The following is an 18,180-nucleotide window of genomic DNA, read 5'->3' on the forward strand; positions in this document are numbered from 1 at the left end:
TACTTTAGACTAAAATATAAATGATGGGAAGAATCTTTCAAAGATTTGATTTTAAGTGAAGACAGTCTCTTGTATATTTTGCAATAATTACTTTGCAACCCTGTTCTTTAGGTTTTATACACTATGAAACAGGTTTTCAAAGCATTGTAATCACCTTAAACTGTGTTTCAGGGCAAGATATTCTATTTTAGACTAAAATACAAATGATGTGAAGAATCTTTCAAAGATTTGATTTTAAGTGAAGATAGTCTGTTGTATACTTTGCAATAAATACATTGGCACCCTATTCTTGAGGTTTTATCAACTATGAAACGGGTTTTCAAAGCATTCTAATTGGCTTACACACTGTTTCAGTGCAAGAGATTCTACGTTAGACTAAAATATAAATGATGGGAAGAATCTTTCAAAGATTTGATTTTAAGTGAAGATAGTCTGTTGTATACTTTGCAATAAATACATTGCAACCCTGTTCTTTAGGTTTTATACACTATGAAATAGGTTTTCAAAGAATTGTAATCACCTTAAACTGTGTTTCAGTGCAAGAGATTCTACTTTAGACTAAAATATAAATGATGGGAAGAATCTTTCAAAGATTTGATTTTAAGTGAAGACAGTCTCTTGTATATTTTGCAATAATTACTTTGCAACCCTGTTCTTTCGGTTTTATACACTATGAAACAGGTTTTCAAAGCATTGTAATCGCCTTAAACATTGTTTCAGTACAGGAGATTCTACGTTAGACTAAAATGAAAATGATGGGAAGAATCTTTCAAAGATTTGATTTTAAGTGAAGATAGTCTGTTGTATACTTTGCAATAAATACATTGCAACCCTGTTCTTTAGCTTTTATACACTATGAAACAGGTTTTCAAAGCATTGTAATCGCCTTAAACACTGTTTCAGTACAGGAGATTCTACTTTAGACTAAAATATAAATGATGGGAAGAATCTTTCAAAGATTTGATTTTAAGTGAAGACAGTCTCTTGTATATTTTGCAATAATTACTTTGCAACCCTGTTCTTTAGGTTTTATACACTATGAAACAGGTTTTCAAAGCATTGTAATCGCTTTAAACACTGTTTCAGTGCAGGAGATTCTACGTTAGACTAAAATGAAAATGATGGGAAGAATCTTTCAAAGATTTGATTTTAAGTGAAGATAGTCTGTGGTATTCTTTGCAATAAATACATTGCAACTCTGTTCTCTAGCTTTTATACACTATGAAACAGGTTTTCAAAGCATTGTAATCACCTTAAACTGTGTTTCAGGGCAAGATATTCTATTTTAGACTAAAATATAAATGATGTGAAGAATCTTTCAAAGATTTGATTTTAAGTGAAGATAGTCTGTTGTATACTTTGCAATAAATACATTGCAACCCTGTTCTTTAGGTTTTATACACTATGAAACAGGTTTTCAAAGAATTGTAATCGCCTTAAACTGTTTCAGGGCAAGATATTCTACTTTAGACTAACATATAAATGATGTGAACAATCTTTCAAAGATTTGATTTTAAGTGAAGATAGTCTGTTGTATACTTTGCAATAAATACATTGCAACCCTGTGCTCTAGCTTTTATACACTATGAAATAGGTTTTCAAAACATTGTAATCGCCTTAAACACTGTTTCAGTACAGGAGATTCTACTTTAGACTAAAATATAAATGATGGGAAGAATCTTTCAAAGATTTGATTTTAAGTGAAGATAGTCTGTTGTGTACTTTGCAATAAATACATTGCAACTCTGTTCTCTAGCTTTTATACACTATGAAACAGGTTTTCAAAGAATTGTAATCGCCTTAAACTGTTTCAGGGCAAGATATTCTACTTTAGACTAACATATAAATGATGTGAAGAATCTTTCAAAGATTTGATTTTAAGTGAAGATAGTCTGTTGTATACTTTGCAATAAATACATTGCAACCCTATTCTTGAGGTTTTATAAACTATGAAACAGGTTTTCAAAGCATTGTAATTGGCTTACACACTGTTTCAGTGCAAGAGATTCTACGTTAGACTAAAATATAAATGATGGGAAGAATCTTTCAAAGATTTGATTTTAAGTGAAGATAGTCTGTGGTATACTTTGCAATAAATACATTGCAACCCTGTTCTTTAGCTTTTATACACTATGAAACAGGTTTTCAAAGCATTGTAATCGCCTTAAACACTGTTTCAGGGCAAGAGATTCTACTTTAGACTAAAATATAAATGATGGGAAGAATCTTTCAAAGATTTGATTTTAAGTGAAGATAGTCTGTTGTATACTTTGCAATAAATACATTGCAACTCTGTTCTCTAGCTTTTATACACTATGAAACGGGTTTTCAAAGCATTCTAATTGGCTTACACACTGTTTCAGTGCAAGAGATTCTACGTTAGACTAAAATGTAAATGATGGGAAGAATCTTTCAAAGATTTGATTTTAAGTGAAGATAGTCTGTTGTATACTTTGCAATAAATACATTGCAACCCTGTTCTTTAGGTTTTATACACTATGAAACAGGTTTTCAAAGCATTGTAATCGCCTTAAACAGTGTTTCAGGACAAGAGATTCTACTTTAGACTAAAATGTGAATGATGGGAAGAATCTTTCAAAGATTTGATTTTAAGTGAAGATAGTCTGTTGTATACTTTGCAATAAATACATTGCAACCCTGTTCTTTAGGTTTTATACACTATGAAATAGGTTTTCAAAGAATTGTAATCACCTTAAACTGTGTTTCACGGCAAGATATTCTACTTTAGACTAACATATAAATGATGTGAAAAATCTTTCAAAGATTTGATTTTAAGTGAAGATAGTCTGTTGTATACTTTGCAATAAATACATTGCAACTCTGTTCTCTGGCTTTTATACACTATAAAATAGGTTTTCAAAGCATTGTAATCGCCTTAAACTGTTTCATTGCAAGAGATTCTACTTTAGACTAAAATATAAATGATGGGAAGAATATTTCAAAGGTTTGATTTTAAGTGAAGATAGTCTCTTGTATACTTTGCAATAAATACATTGGCACCCTATTCTTGAGGTTTTATAAACTATGAAACAGGTTTTCAAAGCATTGTAATTGGCTTACACACTGTTTCAGTGCAAGAGATTCTACATTAGACTAAAATGAAAATGATGGGAAGAATCTTTCAAAGATTTGATTTTAAGTGAAGATAGTCTGTTGTATACTTTGCAATAAATACATTGCAACCCTGTTCTTGAGGTTTTATAAACTATGAAACAGGTTTTCAAAGCATTGTAATTGGCTTACACACTGTTTCAGTGCAAGAGATTCTACGTTAGACTAAAATGAAAATGATGGGAAGAATCTTTCAAAGATTTGATTTTAAGTGAAGATAGTCTGTTGTATACTTTGCAATAAATACATTGCAACCCTGTTCTCTAGCTTTTATACACTATGAAACAGGTTTTCAAAGCATTGTAATCGCTTTAAACATTGTTTCAGGGCAAGATATTCTATTTTAGACTAAAATATAAATGATGGGAAGAATCTTTCAAAGATTTGATTTTAAGTGAAGATAGTCTGTTGTATACTTTGCAATAAATACATTGCAACCCTGTTCTTTAGGTTTTATACACTATGAAACAGGTTTTCAAAGAATTGTAATCGCCTTAAACACTGTTTCAGTACAGGAGATTCTACTTTAGACTAAAATATAAATGATGGGAAGAATCTTTCAAAGATTTGATTTTAAGTGAAGATAGTCTGTTGTATACTTTGCAATCAATACATTGCAACTCTGTTCTGTAGCTTTTATACTCTATTAAACAGGTTTTCAAAGAATTGTAATCGCCTTAAACTGTTTCAGGGCAAGATATTCTACTTTAGACTAACATATAAATGATGTGAACAATCTTTCAAAGATTTGATTTTAAGTGAAGATAGTCTGTTGTATACTTTGCAATAAATACATTGCCACCCTATTCTTGAGGTTTTATAAACTATGAAACAGGTTTTCAAAGCATTGTAATTGGCTTACACACTGTCTCAGTGCAAGAGATTCTACGTTAGAATAAAATGAAAATGATGGGAAGAATCTTTCAAAGATTTGATTTTAAGTGAAGATAGTCTGTTGTATATTTTGCAATAAATACATTGCAACCCTGTTCTTTAGGTTTTATACACTATGAAACAGGTTTTCAAAGAATTGTAATCGCCTTAAACACTGTTTCAGTGCAGGAGATTCTACTTTAGACTAAAATATAAATGATGGGAAGAATCTTTCAAAGATTTGATTTTAAGTGAAGATAGTCTGTTGTATACTTTGCAATAAATACATTGCAACCCTGTTCTTTAGCTTTTATACACTATGAAACAGGTTTTCAAAGCATTGTAATCGCCTTAAACTGTGTTTCAGGGCAAGAGATTCTATTTTAGACTAAAATATAAATGATGGGAAGAATCTTTCAAAGATTTGATTTTAAGTGAAGAGAGCCTGTTGTATACTTTGCAATAAATACATTGCAACCCTGTTCTTTAGGTTTTATACACTATGAAACAGGTTTTCAAAGCATTGTAATCGCCTTAAACACTGTTTCAGTGCAAGAGATTCTACTTTAGACTAAAATGTAAATGATGGGAAGAATCTTTCAAAGATTTGATTTTAAGTGAAGATAGTCTGTTGTATACTTTGCAATAAATACATTGCAACCCTGTTCTTTAGGTTTTATACACTATGAAACAGGTTTTCAAAGCATTGTTATCACCTTAAACTGTTTCAGTGCAAGAGATTCTACTTTAGACTAAAATATAAATGATGGGAAGAATCTTTCAAAGATTTGATTTTAAGTGAAGATAGTCTGTTGTATACTTTGCAATAAATACATTGCAACCCTGTTCTCTAGCTTTTATACACTATGAAACAGGTTTTCAAAGCATTGTAATCGCCTTAAACACTGTTTCAGTACAGGAGATTCTACTTTAGACTAAAATATAAATGATGGGAAGAATCTTTCAAAGATTTGATTTTAAGTGAAGACAGTCTGTTGTATATTTTGCAATAATTACATTGCAACCCTGTTCTTTAGGTTTTATACACTATGAAACAGGTTTTCAAAGCATTGTAATCGCCTTAAACACTGTTTCAGTGCAGGAGATTCTACTTTAGACTAAAATATAAATGATGGGAAGAATCTTTCAAAGATTTGATTTTAAGTGAAGATAGTCTGTTGTATACTTTGCAATAAATACATTGCAACCCTATTCTTGAGGTTTTATACACTATGAAACAGGTTTTCAAAGCATTGTAATTGCCTTAAACACTGTTTCAGTGCAAGAGATTCTACTTTAGACTAAAATATAAATGATGGGAAGAATCTTTCAAAGATTTGATTTTAAGTGAAGATAGTCTGTTGTATACTTTGCAATAAATACATTGCAACCCTGTTCTTTAGGTTTTATACACTATGAAACAGGTTTTCAAAGCATTGTAATCACCTTAAACTGTTTCAGTGCAAGAGATTCTACTTTAGACTAAAATATAAATGATGGGAAGAATCTTTCAAAGATTTGATTTTAAGTGAAGACAGTCTCTTGTATATTTTGCAATAAATACATTGCAACCCTGTTCTTTAGGTTTTATACACTATGAAACAGGTTTTCAAAGCATTGTAATCGCCTTAAACATTGTTTCAGTACAGGAGATTCTACTTTAGACTAAAATATAAATGATGGGAAGAATCTTTCAAAGATTTGATTTTAAGTGAAGATAGTCTGTGGTATACTTTGCAATAAATACATTGCAACCCTGTTCTTTAGCTTTTATACACTATGAAACAGGTTTTCAAAGCATTGTAATCGCCTTAAACACTGTTTCAGTACAGGAGATTCTACTTTAGACTAAAATATAAATGATGGGAAGAATCTTTCAAAGATTTGATTTTAAGTGAAGACAGTCTCTTGTATATTTTGCAATAATTACTTTGCAACCCTGTTCTTTAGGTTTTATACACTATGAAACAGGTTTTCAAAGCATTGTAATCGCTTAAACACTGTTTCAGTGCAGGAGATTCTACGTTAGACTAAAATGAAAATGATGGGAAGAATCTTTCAAAGATTTGATTTTAAGTGAAGATAGTCTGTGGTATTCTTTGCAATAAATACATTGCAACTCTGTTCTCTAGCTTTTATACACTATGAAACAGGTTTTCAAAGCATTGTAATCACCTTAAACACTGTTTCAGGGCAAGAGATTCTATTTTAGACTAAAATATAAATGATGGGAAGAATCTTTCAAAGATTTGATTTTAAGTGAAGATAGTCTGTTGTATACTTTGCAATAAATACATTGCAACCCTGTTCTTTAGGTTTTATACACTATGAAACAGGTTTTCAAAGCATTGTAATCGCCTTAAACACTGTTTCAGGGCAAGAGATTCTACTTTAGACTAAAATATAAATGATGTGAAGAATCTTTCAAAGATTTGATTTTAAGTGAAGATAGTCTGTTGTATACTTTTCATTAAATACATTGCAACCCTGTTCTCTAGCTTTTATACACTATGAAACAGGTTTTCAAAGCATTGTAATCGCCTTAAACATAGTTTCAGTACAGGAGATTCTACTTTAGACTAAAATATAAATGATGGGAAGAATCTTTCAAAGATTTGATTTTAAGTGAAGATAGACTGTTGTATACTTTGCAATAAATGCATTGCAACCCTGTTCTTTAGGCTTTTATACACTATGAAACAGGTTTTCAAAGCATTGTAATCGCCTTAAACACTGTTTCAGTGCAAGAGATTCTACTTTAGACTAAAATATAAATGATGGGAAGAATCTTTCAAAGATTTGATTTTAAGTGAAGATAGTCTGTTGTATACTTTGCAATAAATGCATTGGCAGCCTATTCTTGAGGTTTTATACACTATGAAACAGGTTTTCAAAGCATTGTAATTGGCTTAAACACTGTTTCAGTGCAAGAGATTCTACGTTAGACTAAAATATAAATGATGGGAAGAATCTTTCAAAGATTTGATTTTAAGTGAAGATAGTCTGTTGTATACTTTGCAATAAATACATTGCAACCCTGTTCTTTAGGTTTTATACACTATGAAACAGGTTTTCAAAGCATTGTAATCGCCTTAAACACTGTTTCAGTGCAAGGAGATTCTACTTTAGACTAAAATATAAATGATGGGAAGAATCTTTCAAAGATTTGATTTTAAGTGAAGATAGTCTGTTGTATACTTTTCAATAAATACATTGCAACCCTGTTCTTAGGTTTTATACACTATGAAACAGGTTTTCAAAGCATTGTAATCGCCTTAAACATTGTTTCAGTGACAGGAGATTCTACGTTAGACTAAAATGTAAATGATGGGAAGAATCTTTCAAAGATTTGATTTTAAGTGAAGATAGTCTGTTGTATACTTTGCAATAAATACATTGCAACCCTGTTCTTTAGGTTTTATACACTATGAAACAGGTTTTCAAAGCATTGTAATCGCCTTAAACACTGTTTCATGACAAGAGATTCTACTTTAGACTAAAATATAAATGATGGGAAGAATCTTTCAAAGATTTGATTTTAAGTGAAGATAGTCTGTTGTATACTTTGCAATAAATACATTGCAACCCTGTTCTTTAGGTTTTATACACTATGAAACAGGTTTTCAAAGCATTGTAATCACCTTAAACTGTGTTTCAGGGCAAGATATTCTACTTTAGACTAAAATATAAATGATGTGAAGAATCTTTCAAAGATTTGATTTTAAGTGAAGATAGTCTGTTGTATACTTTGCAATAAATACATTGCAACTCTGTTCTCTGGCTTTTATACACTATAAAATAGGTTTTCAAAGCATTGTAATCGCCTTAAACTGTTTCAGGGAAGAGATTCTACTTTAGACTAAAATATAAATGATGGGAAGAATCTTTCAAAGATTTGATTTTAAGTGAAGTCAGTCTCTTGTATACTTTGCAATGAATACATTGCCACCCTATTTTTGAGGTTTTATACACTATGAAACAGGTTTTCAAAGCATTGTAATCGCCTTAAACACTGTTTCAGTGCAAGAGATTCTACTTTAGACTAAAATATAAATGATGGGAAGAATCTTTCAAAGATTTGATTTTAAGTGAAGATAGTCTGTGGTATACTTTGCAATAAATACATTGCCACCCTATTCTTGAGGTTTTATAAACTATGAAACAGGTTTTCAAAGCATTGTAATCGCTTTAAACACTGTTTCAGTGCAAGAGATTCTACGTTAGACTAAAATGAAAATGATGGGAAGAATCTTTCAAAGATTTGATTTTAAGTGAAGATAGTCTGTTGTATACTTTGCAATAAATACATTGCAACCCTGTTCTTTAGGTTTTATACACTATGAAACAGGTTTTCAAAGAATTGTAATCGCCTTAAACACTGTTTCAGTGCAAGAGATTCAACTTTAGACTAAAATATAAATGATGGGAAAAATCTTTCAAAGATTTGATTTTAAGTGAAAATAGTCTTTTACATACTTTGCAATAAATACATTGCAACCCTGTTCTTTAGGTTTTATACACTATGAAACAGGTTTTCAAAGCATTGTAATCGCCTTAAACACTGTTTCAGTACAGGAGATTCTACTTTAGACTAAAATATAAATGATGGGAAGAATCTTTCAAAGATTTGATTTTAAGTGAAGATAGTCTGTTGTATACTTTGCAATAAATACATTGCAACCCTGTTCTTTAGGTTTTATACACTATGAAACAGGTTTTCAAAGCATTGTAATCGCCTTAAACACTGTTTCAGTGCAGGAGATTCTACTTTAGACTAAAATATAAATGATGGGAAGAATCTTTCAAAGATTTGATTTTAAGTGAAGATAGTCTGTTGTATACTTTGCAATAAATACATTGCAACCCTGTTCTTTAGGTTTTATACACTATGAAACAGGTTTTCAAAGCATTGTAATCGCCTTAAACACTGTTTCAGTGCAAGAGATTCTACTTTAGACTAAAATGTGAAGGAAGGGAAGAATCTTTCAAAGATTTGATTTTAAGTGAAGATAGTCTGTTGTATACTTTGCAATAAATACATTGCAACCCTGTTCTTTAGGTTTTATACACTATGAAACAGGTTTTCAAAGCATTGTAATCGCCTTAAACACTGTTTCAGTGCAGGAGATTCTACTTTAGACTAAAATATAAATGATGGGAAGAATCTTTCAAAGATTTGATTTTAAGTGAAGATAGTCTGTGGTATACTTTGCAATAAATACATTGCCACCCTGTTCTTGAGGTTTTATAAACTATGAAACAGGTTTTCAAAGCATTGTAATCGCCTTAAACACTGTTTCAGGGCAAGATATTCTATTTTAGACTAAAATATAAATGATGGGAAGAATCTTTCAAAGATTTGATTTTAAGTGAAGATTGTTGTATACTTTGCAATAAATGCATTGGCAGCCTATTCTTGAGGTTTTATACACTATGAAACAGGTTTTCAAAGCATTGTAATGGCTTACACACTGTTTCAGTGCAAGAGATTCTACGTTAGACTAAAATGAAAATGATGGGAAGAATCTTTCAAAGATTTGATTTTAAGTGAAGATAGTCTGTTGTATACTTTGCAATAAATACATTGCAACCCTGTTCTTTAGGTTTTATACACTATGAAACAGGTTTTCAAAGCATTGTAATCGCCTTAAACATTGTTTCAGTACAGGAGATTTTACTTTAGACTAAAATATAAATGATGGGAAGAATCTTTCAAAGATTTGATTTTAAGTGAAGATAGTCTGTTGTATACTTTGCAATAAATACATTGCAACCCTGTTCTTTAGGTTTTATACACTATGAAACAGGTTTTCAAAGCATTGTAATCGCCTTAAACACTGTTTCAGTGCAGGAGATTCTACTTTAGACTAAAATATAAATGATGGGAAGAATCTTTCAAAGATTTGATTTTAAGTGAAGACAGGCTGTTGTATACTTTGCAATAAGTACATTGCAACCCTGTTCTTTAGGTTTTATACACTATGAAACAGTGTTTTCAAAGCATTGTAATCGCCTTAAACACTGTTTCAGGGCAAGAGATTCTACTTTAGACTAAAATGTGAAGGAAGGGAAGAATCTTTCAAAGATTTGATTTTAGGTGAAGACACTCTGTTGTATACTTTGCAATAAGAACATTGCAACCCTGTTCTTTAGGTTTTATACACTATGAAACAGGTTTTCAAAGCATTGTAATCGCCTTAAACACTGTTTCAGTGCAGGAGATTCTACTTTAGACTAAAATATAAATGATGGGAAGAATCTTTCAAAGATTTGATTTTAAGTGAAATGAGCCTATTGTATAGTTTGCAATAAGTACATTGCAACCCTGTTCTTTAGGTTTTATACACTATGAAACAGGTTTTCAAAGCATTGTAATCGCCTTAAACACTGTTTCAGTGACAAGGAGATTCTACTTTAGACTAAAATATAAATGATGGGAAGAATCTTTCAAAGATTTGATTTTAAGTGAAATGAGCCTATTGTATACTTTGCAATAAGTACATTGCAACCCTGTTCTTTAGGTTTTATACACTATGAAACAGGTTTTCAAAGCATTGTAATCGCCTTAAACACTGTTTCAGTGCAGGAGATTCTACTTTAGACTAAAATATAAATGATGGGAAGAATCTTTCAAAGATTTGATTTTAAGTGAAGATAGTCTGTTGTATACTTTGCAATAAGTACATTGCAACCCTGTTCTTTAGGTTTTATACACTATGAAACAGGTTTTCAAAGCATTGTAATCGCCTTAAACACTGTTTCAGTGCAGGAGATTCTACTTTAGACTAAAATATAAATGATGGGAAGAATCTTTCAAAGATTTGATTTTAAGTGAAGACAGTCTGTTGTATACTTTGCAATAAGAACATTGCAACCCTGTTCTTTAGGTTTTATACACTATGAAACAGGTTTTCAAAGCATTGTAATCGCCTTAAACACTGTTTCAGTGCAGGAGATTCTACTTTAGACTAAAATATAAATGATGGGAAGAATCTTTCAAAGATTTGATTTTAAGTGAAGATAGTCTGTTGTATACTTTGCAATAAATACATTGCAACCCTGTTCTTTAGGTTTTATACACTATGAAACAGGTTTTCAAAGCATTGTAATCGCCTTAAACACTGTTTCAGTGAAGGAGATTCTACTTTAGACTAAAATATAAATGATGGGAAGAATCTTTCAAAGATTTGATTTTAAGTGAAGATAGTCTGTTGTATACTTTGCAATAAATACATTGCAACCCTGTTCTTTAGGTTTTATACACTATGAAACAGGTTTTCAAAGCATTGTAATCGCCTTAAACATTGTTTCAGTACAGGAGATTCTACTGTAGACTAAAATAAAATTATGGGAAGAATCTTTCAAAGATTTGATTTTAAGTGAAGATAGTCTGTTGTATACTTTGCAATAAATACATTGCAACCCTGTTCTTTAGGTTTTATACACTATGAAACAGGTTTTCAAAGAATTGTAATCGCCTTAAACAGTGTTTCAGGACAAGAGATTCTACTTTAGACTAAAATGTAAATGATGGGAAGAATCTTTCAAAGATTTGATTTTAAGTGAAGATAGTCTGTTGTATACTTTGCAATAAATACATTGCAACCCTGTTCTTTAGGTTTTATACACTATGAAACAGGTTTTCAAAGAATTGTAATCACCTTAAACTGTGTTTCAGGGCAAGATATTCTACTTTAGACTAACATATAAATGATGTGAAAAATCTTTCAAAGATTTGATTTTAAGTGAAGATAGTCTGTTGTATACTTTGCAATAAATACATTGCAACTCTGTTCTCTGGCTTTTATACACTATAAAATAGGTTTTCAAAGCATTGTAATCGCCTTAAACACTGTTTCAGTGCAAGAGATTCTACTTTAGACTAAAATATAAATGATGGGAAGAATCTTTCAAAGATTTGATTTTAAGTGAAGATAGTCTCTTGTATACTTTGCAATAAATACATTGCAACCCTATTCTTGAGGTTTTATAAACTATGAAACAGGTTTTCAAAGCATTGTAATTGGCTTACACACTGTTTCAGTGCAAGAGATTCTACGTTAGACTAAAATGAAAATGATGGGAAGAATCTTTCAAAGATTTGATTTTAAGTGAAGATAGTCTGTTGTATACTTTGCAATAAATACATTGCAACCCTGTTCTTTAGGTTTTATACACTATGAAACAGGTTTTCAAAGCATTGTAATTGGCTTAAACACTGTTTCAGTGCAGGAGATTCTACGTTAGACTAAAATGAAAATGATGGGAAGAATCTTTCAAAGATTTGATTTTAAGTGAAGATAGTCTGTTGTATACTTTGCAATAAATACATTGCAACCCTGTTCTTTAGGTTTTATACACTATGAAACAGGTTTTCAAAGCATTGTAATCGCCTTAAACACTGTTTCAGTGCAGGAGATTCTACTTTAGACTAAAATATAAATGATGGGAAGAATCTTTCAAAGATTTGATTTTAAGTGAAGATAGTCTGTTGTATACTTTGCAATAAATACATTGGCACCCTATTCTTGAGGTTTTATCAACTATGAAACGGGTTTTCAAAGCATTCTAATTGGCTTACACACTGTTTCAGTGCAAGAGATTCTACGTTAGACTAAAATGTAAATGATGGGAAGAATCTTTCAAAGATTTGATTTTAAGTGAAGATAGTCTGTTGTATACTTTGCAATAAATACATTGCAACCCTGTTCTTTAGGTTTTATACACTATGAAACAGGTTTTCAAAGCATTGTAATCGCCTTAAACACTGTTTCAGTACAGGAGATTCTACTTTAGACTAAAATATAAATGATGGGAAGAATCTTTCAAAGATTTGATTTTAAGTGAAGATAGTCTGTTGTATACTTTGCAATAAATACATTGCAACCCTGTTCTTTAGGTTTTATACACTATGAAACAGGTTTTCAAAGCATTGTAATCGCCTTAAACACTGTTTCAGTGCAAGAGATTCTACTTTAGACTAAAATATAAATGATGGGAAGAATCTTTCAAAGATTTGATTTTAAGTGAAGATAGTCTGTTGTATACTTTGCAATAAATACATTGCAACCCTGTTCTTTAGGTTTTATACACTATGAAACAGGTTTTCAAAGCATTGTAATCGCCTTAAACACTGTTTCAGTGCAGGAGATTCTACTTTAGACTAAAATATAAATGATGGGAAGAATCTTTCAAAGATTTGATTTTAAGTGAAGATAGTCTGTTGTATACTTTGCAATAAATACATTGCAACTCTGTTCTCTGGCTTTTATACACTATAAAATAGGTTTTCAAAGCATTGTAATCGCCTTAAACACTGTTTCAGTGCAGGAGATTCTACTTTAGACTAAAATATAAATGATGGGAAGAATCTTTCAAAGATTTGATTTTAAGTGAAGACAGTCTCTTGTATAGTTTGCAATAAGTACATTGCAACCCTGTTCTTTAGGTTTTATACACTATGAAACAGGTTTTCAAAGCATTGTAATCGCCTTAAACACTGTTTCAGGCCAAGACATTCTACTTTAGACTAAAATATAAATGATGGGAAGAATCTTTCAAAGATTTGATTTTAAGTGAAGAGAGCCTGTTGTATAGTTTGCAATAAGTACATTGCAACCCTGTTCTTTAGGTTTTCTAGACTATGAAACAGGTTTTCAAAGCATTGTAATCGCCTTAAACACTGTTTCAGTGCAAGGAGATTCTACTTTAGACTAAAATATAAATGATGGGAAGAATCTTTCAAAGATTTGATTTTAAGTGAAGATAGTCTGTTGTATACTTTGCAATAAATACATTGCAACCCTGTTCTTTAGGTTTTATACACTATGAAACAGGTTTTCAAAGCATTGTAATCGCCTTAAACACTGTTTCAGTGCAGGAGATTCTACTTTAGACTAAAATATAAATGATGGGAAGAATCTTTCAAAGATTTGATTTTAAGTGAAGATAGTCTGTTGTATACTTTGCAATAAATACATTGCAACCCTGTTCTTGAGGTTTTATACACTATGAAACAGGTTTTCAAAGCATTGTAATCGCCTTAAACACTGTTTCAGTGCAAGAGATTCTACTTTAGACTAAAATGTAAATGATGGGAAGAATCTTTCAAAGATTTGATTTTAAGTGAAGACATTCTGTTGTATAATTTGCAATAAATACATTGCAACCCTGTTCTTTAGGTTTTATACACTATGAAACAGGTTTTCAAAGCATTGTAATCGCCTTAAACATTGTTTCAGTACAGGAGATTTTACTTTAGACTAAAATATACATGATGGGAAGAATCTTTCAAAGATTTGATTTTAAGTGAAGATAGTCTGTTGTATACTTTGCAATAAATACATTGCAACCCTGTTCTTTAGCTTTTATACACTATGAAACAGGTTTTCAAAGCATTGTAATCGCCTTAAACTGTGTTTCAGGGCAAGATATTCTATTTTAGACTAAAATATAAATGATGGGAAGAATCTTTCAAAGATTTGATTTTAAGTGAAGATAGTCTGTTGTATACTTTGCAATAAATACATTGCAACTCTGTTCTCTGGCTTTTATACACTATGAAACAGGTTTTCAAAGAATTGTAATCGCCTTAAACTGTTTCAGGGCAAGATATTCTACTTTAGACTAACATATAAATGATGTGAAGAATCTTTCAAAGATTTGATTTTAAGTGAAGATAGTCTGTTGTATACTTTGCAATAAATACATTGCCACCCTATTCTTGAGGTTTTATAAACTATGAAACAGGTTTTCAAAGCATTGTAATTGGCTTACACACTGTTTCAGTGCAAGAGATTCTACGTTAGACTAAAATATAAATGATGGGAAGAATCTTTCAAAGATTTGATTTTAAGTGAAGATAGTCTGTTGTATATTTTGCAATAATTACTTTGCAACCCTGTTCTTTAGGTTTTATACACTATGAAACAGGTTTTCAAAGCATTGTAATCGCCTTAAACACTGTTTCAGTGCAGGAGATTCTACTTTAGACTAAAATATAAATGATGGGAAGAATCTTTCAAAGATTTGATTTTAAGTGAAGATAGTCTGTTGTATACTTTGCAATAAATACATTGCAACCCTGTTCTTTAGGTTTTATACACTATGAAACAGGTTTTCAAAGCATTGTAATCGCCTTAACAATGTTTCAGTGCAAGAGATTCTACTTTAGACTAAAATATAAATGATGGGAAGAATCTTTCAAAGATTTGATTTTAAGTGAAGATAGTCTGTTGTATACTTTACAATAAATACATTGCAACCCTGTTCTTTAGGTTTTATACACTATGAAACTAGGTTTTCAAAGAATTGTAATCAGCCTTAAACTGTTTCAGGCAAGATATTCTACTTTAGACTAACATATAAATGATGTGAAAAATCTTTCAAAGATTTGATTTTAAGTGAAGATAGTCTGTTGTATACTTTGCAGTAAATACATTGCAACTCTGTTCTTAGGCTTTTATACACTATGAAACAGGTTTTCAAAGCATTGTAATCGCCTTAAACACTGTTTCAGTGCAAGAGATTCTACTTTAGACTAAAATATAAATGATGGGAAGAATATTTCAAAGATTTGATTTTAAGTGAAGATAGTCTCTTGTATACGTTGGAATAAATACATTGCCACCCTATTCTTGATGTTTTATAAACTATGAAACAGGTTTTCAAAGCATTGTAATTGGCTTACACACTGTTTCAGTGCAAGAGATTCTACGTTAGACTAAAATGAAAATGATGGGAAGAATCTTTCAAAGATTTGATTTTAAGTGAAGATAGTCTGTGATATACTTTGCAATAAATACATTGCAACCCTGTTCTTTAGGTTTTATACACTATGAAACAGGTTTTCAAAGCATTGTAATCGCCTTAAACACTGTTTCAGTGCAAGAGATTCTACTTTAGACTAAAATATAAATGATGGGAAGAATCTTTCAAAGATTTGATTTTAAGTGAAGATAGTCTGTTGTATACTTTGCAATAAATACATTGCAACCCTGTTCTTTAGGTTTTATACACTATGAAACAGGTTTTCAAAGCATTGTAATCGCCTTAAACACTGTTTCAGTGCAAGAGATTCTACGTTAGACTAAAATGAAAATGATGGGAAGAATCTTTCAAAGATTTGATTTTAAGTGAAGATAGTCTGTTGTATAATTTGCAATAAGTGCATTGCAACCCTGTTCTTTAGGTTTTATACACTATGAAACAGGTTTTCAAAGCATTGTAATCGCCTTAAACACTGTTTCAGTACAGGAGATTCTACTTTAGACTAAAATATAAATGATGGGAAGAATCTTTCAAAGATTTGATTTTAAGTGAAGATAGTCTGTTGTATACTTTGCAATAAATACATTGCAACCCTGTTTTTAGCTTTTATACACTATGAAACAGGTTTTCAAAGCATTGTAATCGCCTTAAACACTGTTTCAGTGCAAGAGATTCTACTTTAGACTAAAATATAAATGATGGGAAGAATCTTTCAAAGATTTGATTTTAAGTGAAGATAGTCTGTTGTATACTTTGCAATAAATACATTGCAACTCTGTTCTCTGGCTTTTATACACTATGAAACAGGTTTTCAAAGCATTGTAATCGCCTTAAACACTGTTTCAGTGCAAGAGATTCTACTTTAGACTAAAATATAAATGATGGGAAGAATCTTTCAAAGATTTGATTTTAAGTGAAATGAGCCTGTTGTATAGTTTGCAATAAGTACATTGCAACCCTGTTCTTTAGGTTTTATACACTATGAAACAGGTTTTCAAAGCATTGTAATCGCCTTAAACACTGTTTCAGTGCAAGAGATTCTACTTTAGACTAAAATATAAATGATGGGAAGAATCTTTCAAAGATTTGATTTTAAGTGAAGATAATCTCTTGTATAATTGCAATAAATACATTGCAACCCTGTTCTTTAGGTTTTATACACTATGAAACAGGTTTTCAAAGCATTGTAATCGCCTTAAACACTGTTTCAGTACAGGAGATTCTACTTTAGACTAAAATATAAATGATGGGAAGAATCTTTCAAAGATTTGATTTTAAGTGAAATGAGCCTGTTGTATAGTTTACAATAAATGCATTGCAACCCTGTTCTTTAGGTTTTATACACTATGAAACAGGTTTTCAAAGCATTGTAATCGCCTTAAACACTGTTTCAGTGCAAGAGATTCTACTTTAGACTAAAATATAAATGATGGGAAGAATCTTTCAAAGATTTGATTTTAAGTGAAGATAGTCTGTTGTATACTTTGCAATAATTACTTTGCAACCCTGTTCTTTAGGTTTTATACACTATGAAACAGGTTTTCAAAGCATTGTAATCGCCTTAAACTGTTTCAGTGCAAGAGATTCTACTTTAGACTAAAATATAAATGATGGGAAGAATCTTTCAAAGATTTGATTTTAAGTGAAGATAGTCTGTTGTATACTTTGCAATAAATACATTGCAACCCTGTTCTCTGGCTTTTATACACTATGAAACAGGTTTTCAAAGCATTGTAATCGCCTTAAACACTGTTTCAGTGCAAGAGATTCTACTTTAGACTAAAATATAAATGATGGGAAGAATCTTTCAAAGATTTGATTTTAAGTGAAGAGAGCCTCTTGTATACTTTGCAATAATTGCATTGCAACCCTGTTCTTTAGGTTTTATACACTATGAAACAGGTTTTCAAAGCATTGTAATCGCCTTAAACACTGTTTCAGTGCAAGAGATTCTACTTTAGACTAAAATATAAATGATGGGAAGAATCTTTCAAAGATTTGATTGTAGGTGAAGACAGTCTGTTGTATACTTTGCAATAAGTACATTGCAACCCTGTTCTTAGGTTTTATACACTATGAAACAGGTTTTCAAAGCATTGTAATCGCCTTAAACACTGTTTCAGTGCAAGAGATTCTACTTTAGACTAAAATATAAATGATGGGAAGAATCTTTCAAAGATTTGATTTTAAGTGAAGAGAGCCTGTTGTATACTTTGCAATAAATACATTGCAACCCTGTTCTTTAGGTTTTCTGCAATATGAAACAGGTTTTCAAAGCATTGTAATCGCCTTAAACACTGTTTCAGTGCAAGAGATTCTACTTTAGACTAAAATATAAATGATGGGAAGAATCTTTCAAAGATTTGATTTTAAGTGAAATGAGCCTGTTGTATAGTTTGCAATAAG

This window comes from Electrophorus electricus, chromosome 10 (assembly GCF_013358815.1).
Source record: "Electrophorus electricus isolate fEleEle1 chromosome 10, fEleEle1.pri, whole genome shotgun sequence".
Classification (NCBI taxonomy): domain Eukaryota; kingdom Metazoa; phylum Chordata; class Actinopteri; order Gymnotiformes; family Gymnotidae; genus Electrophorus; species Electrophorus electricus.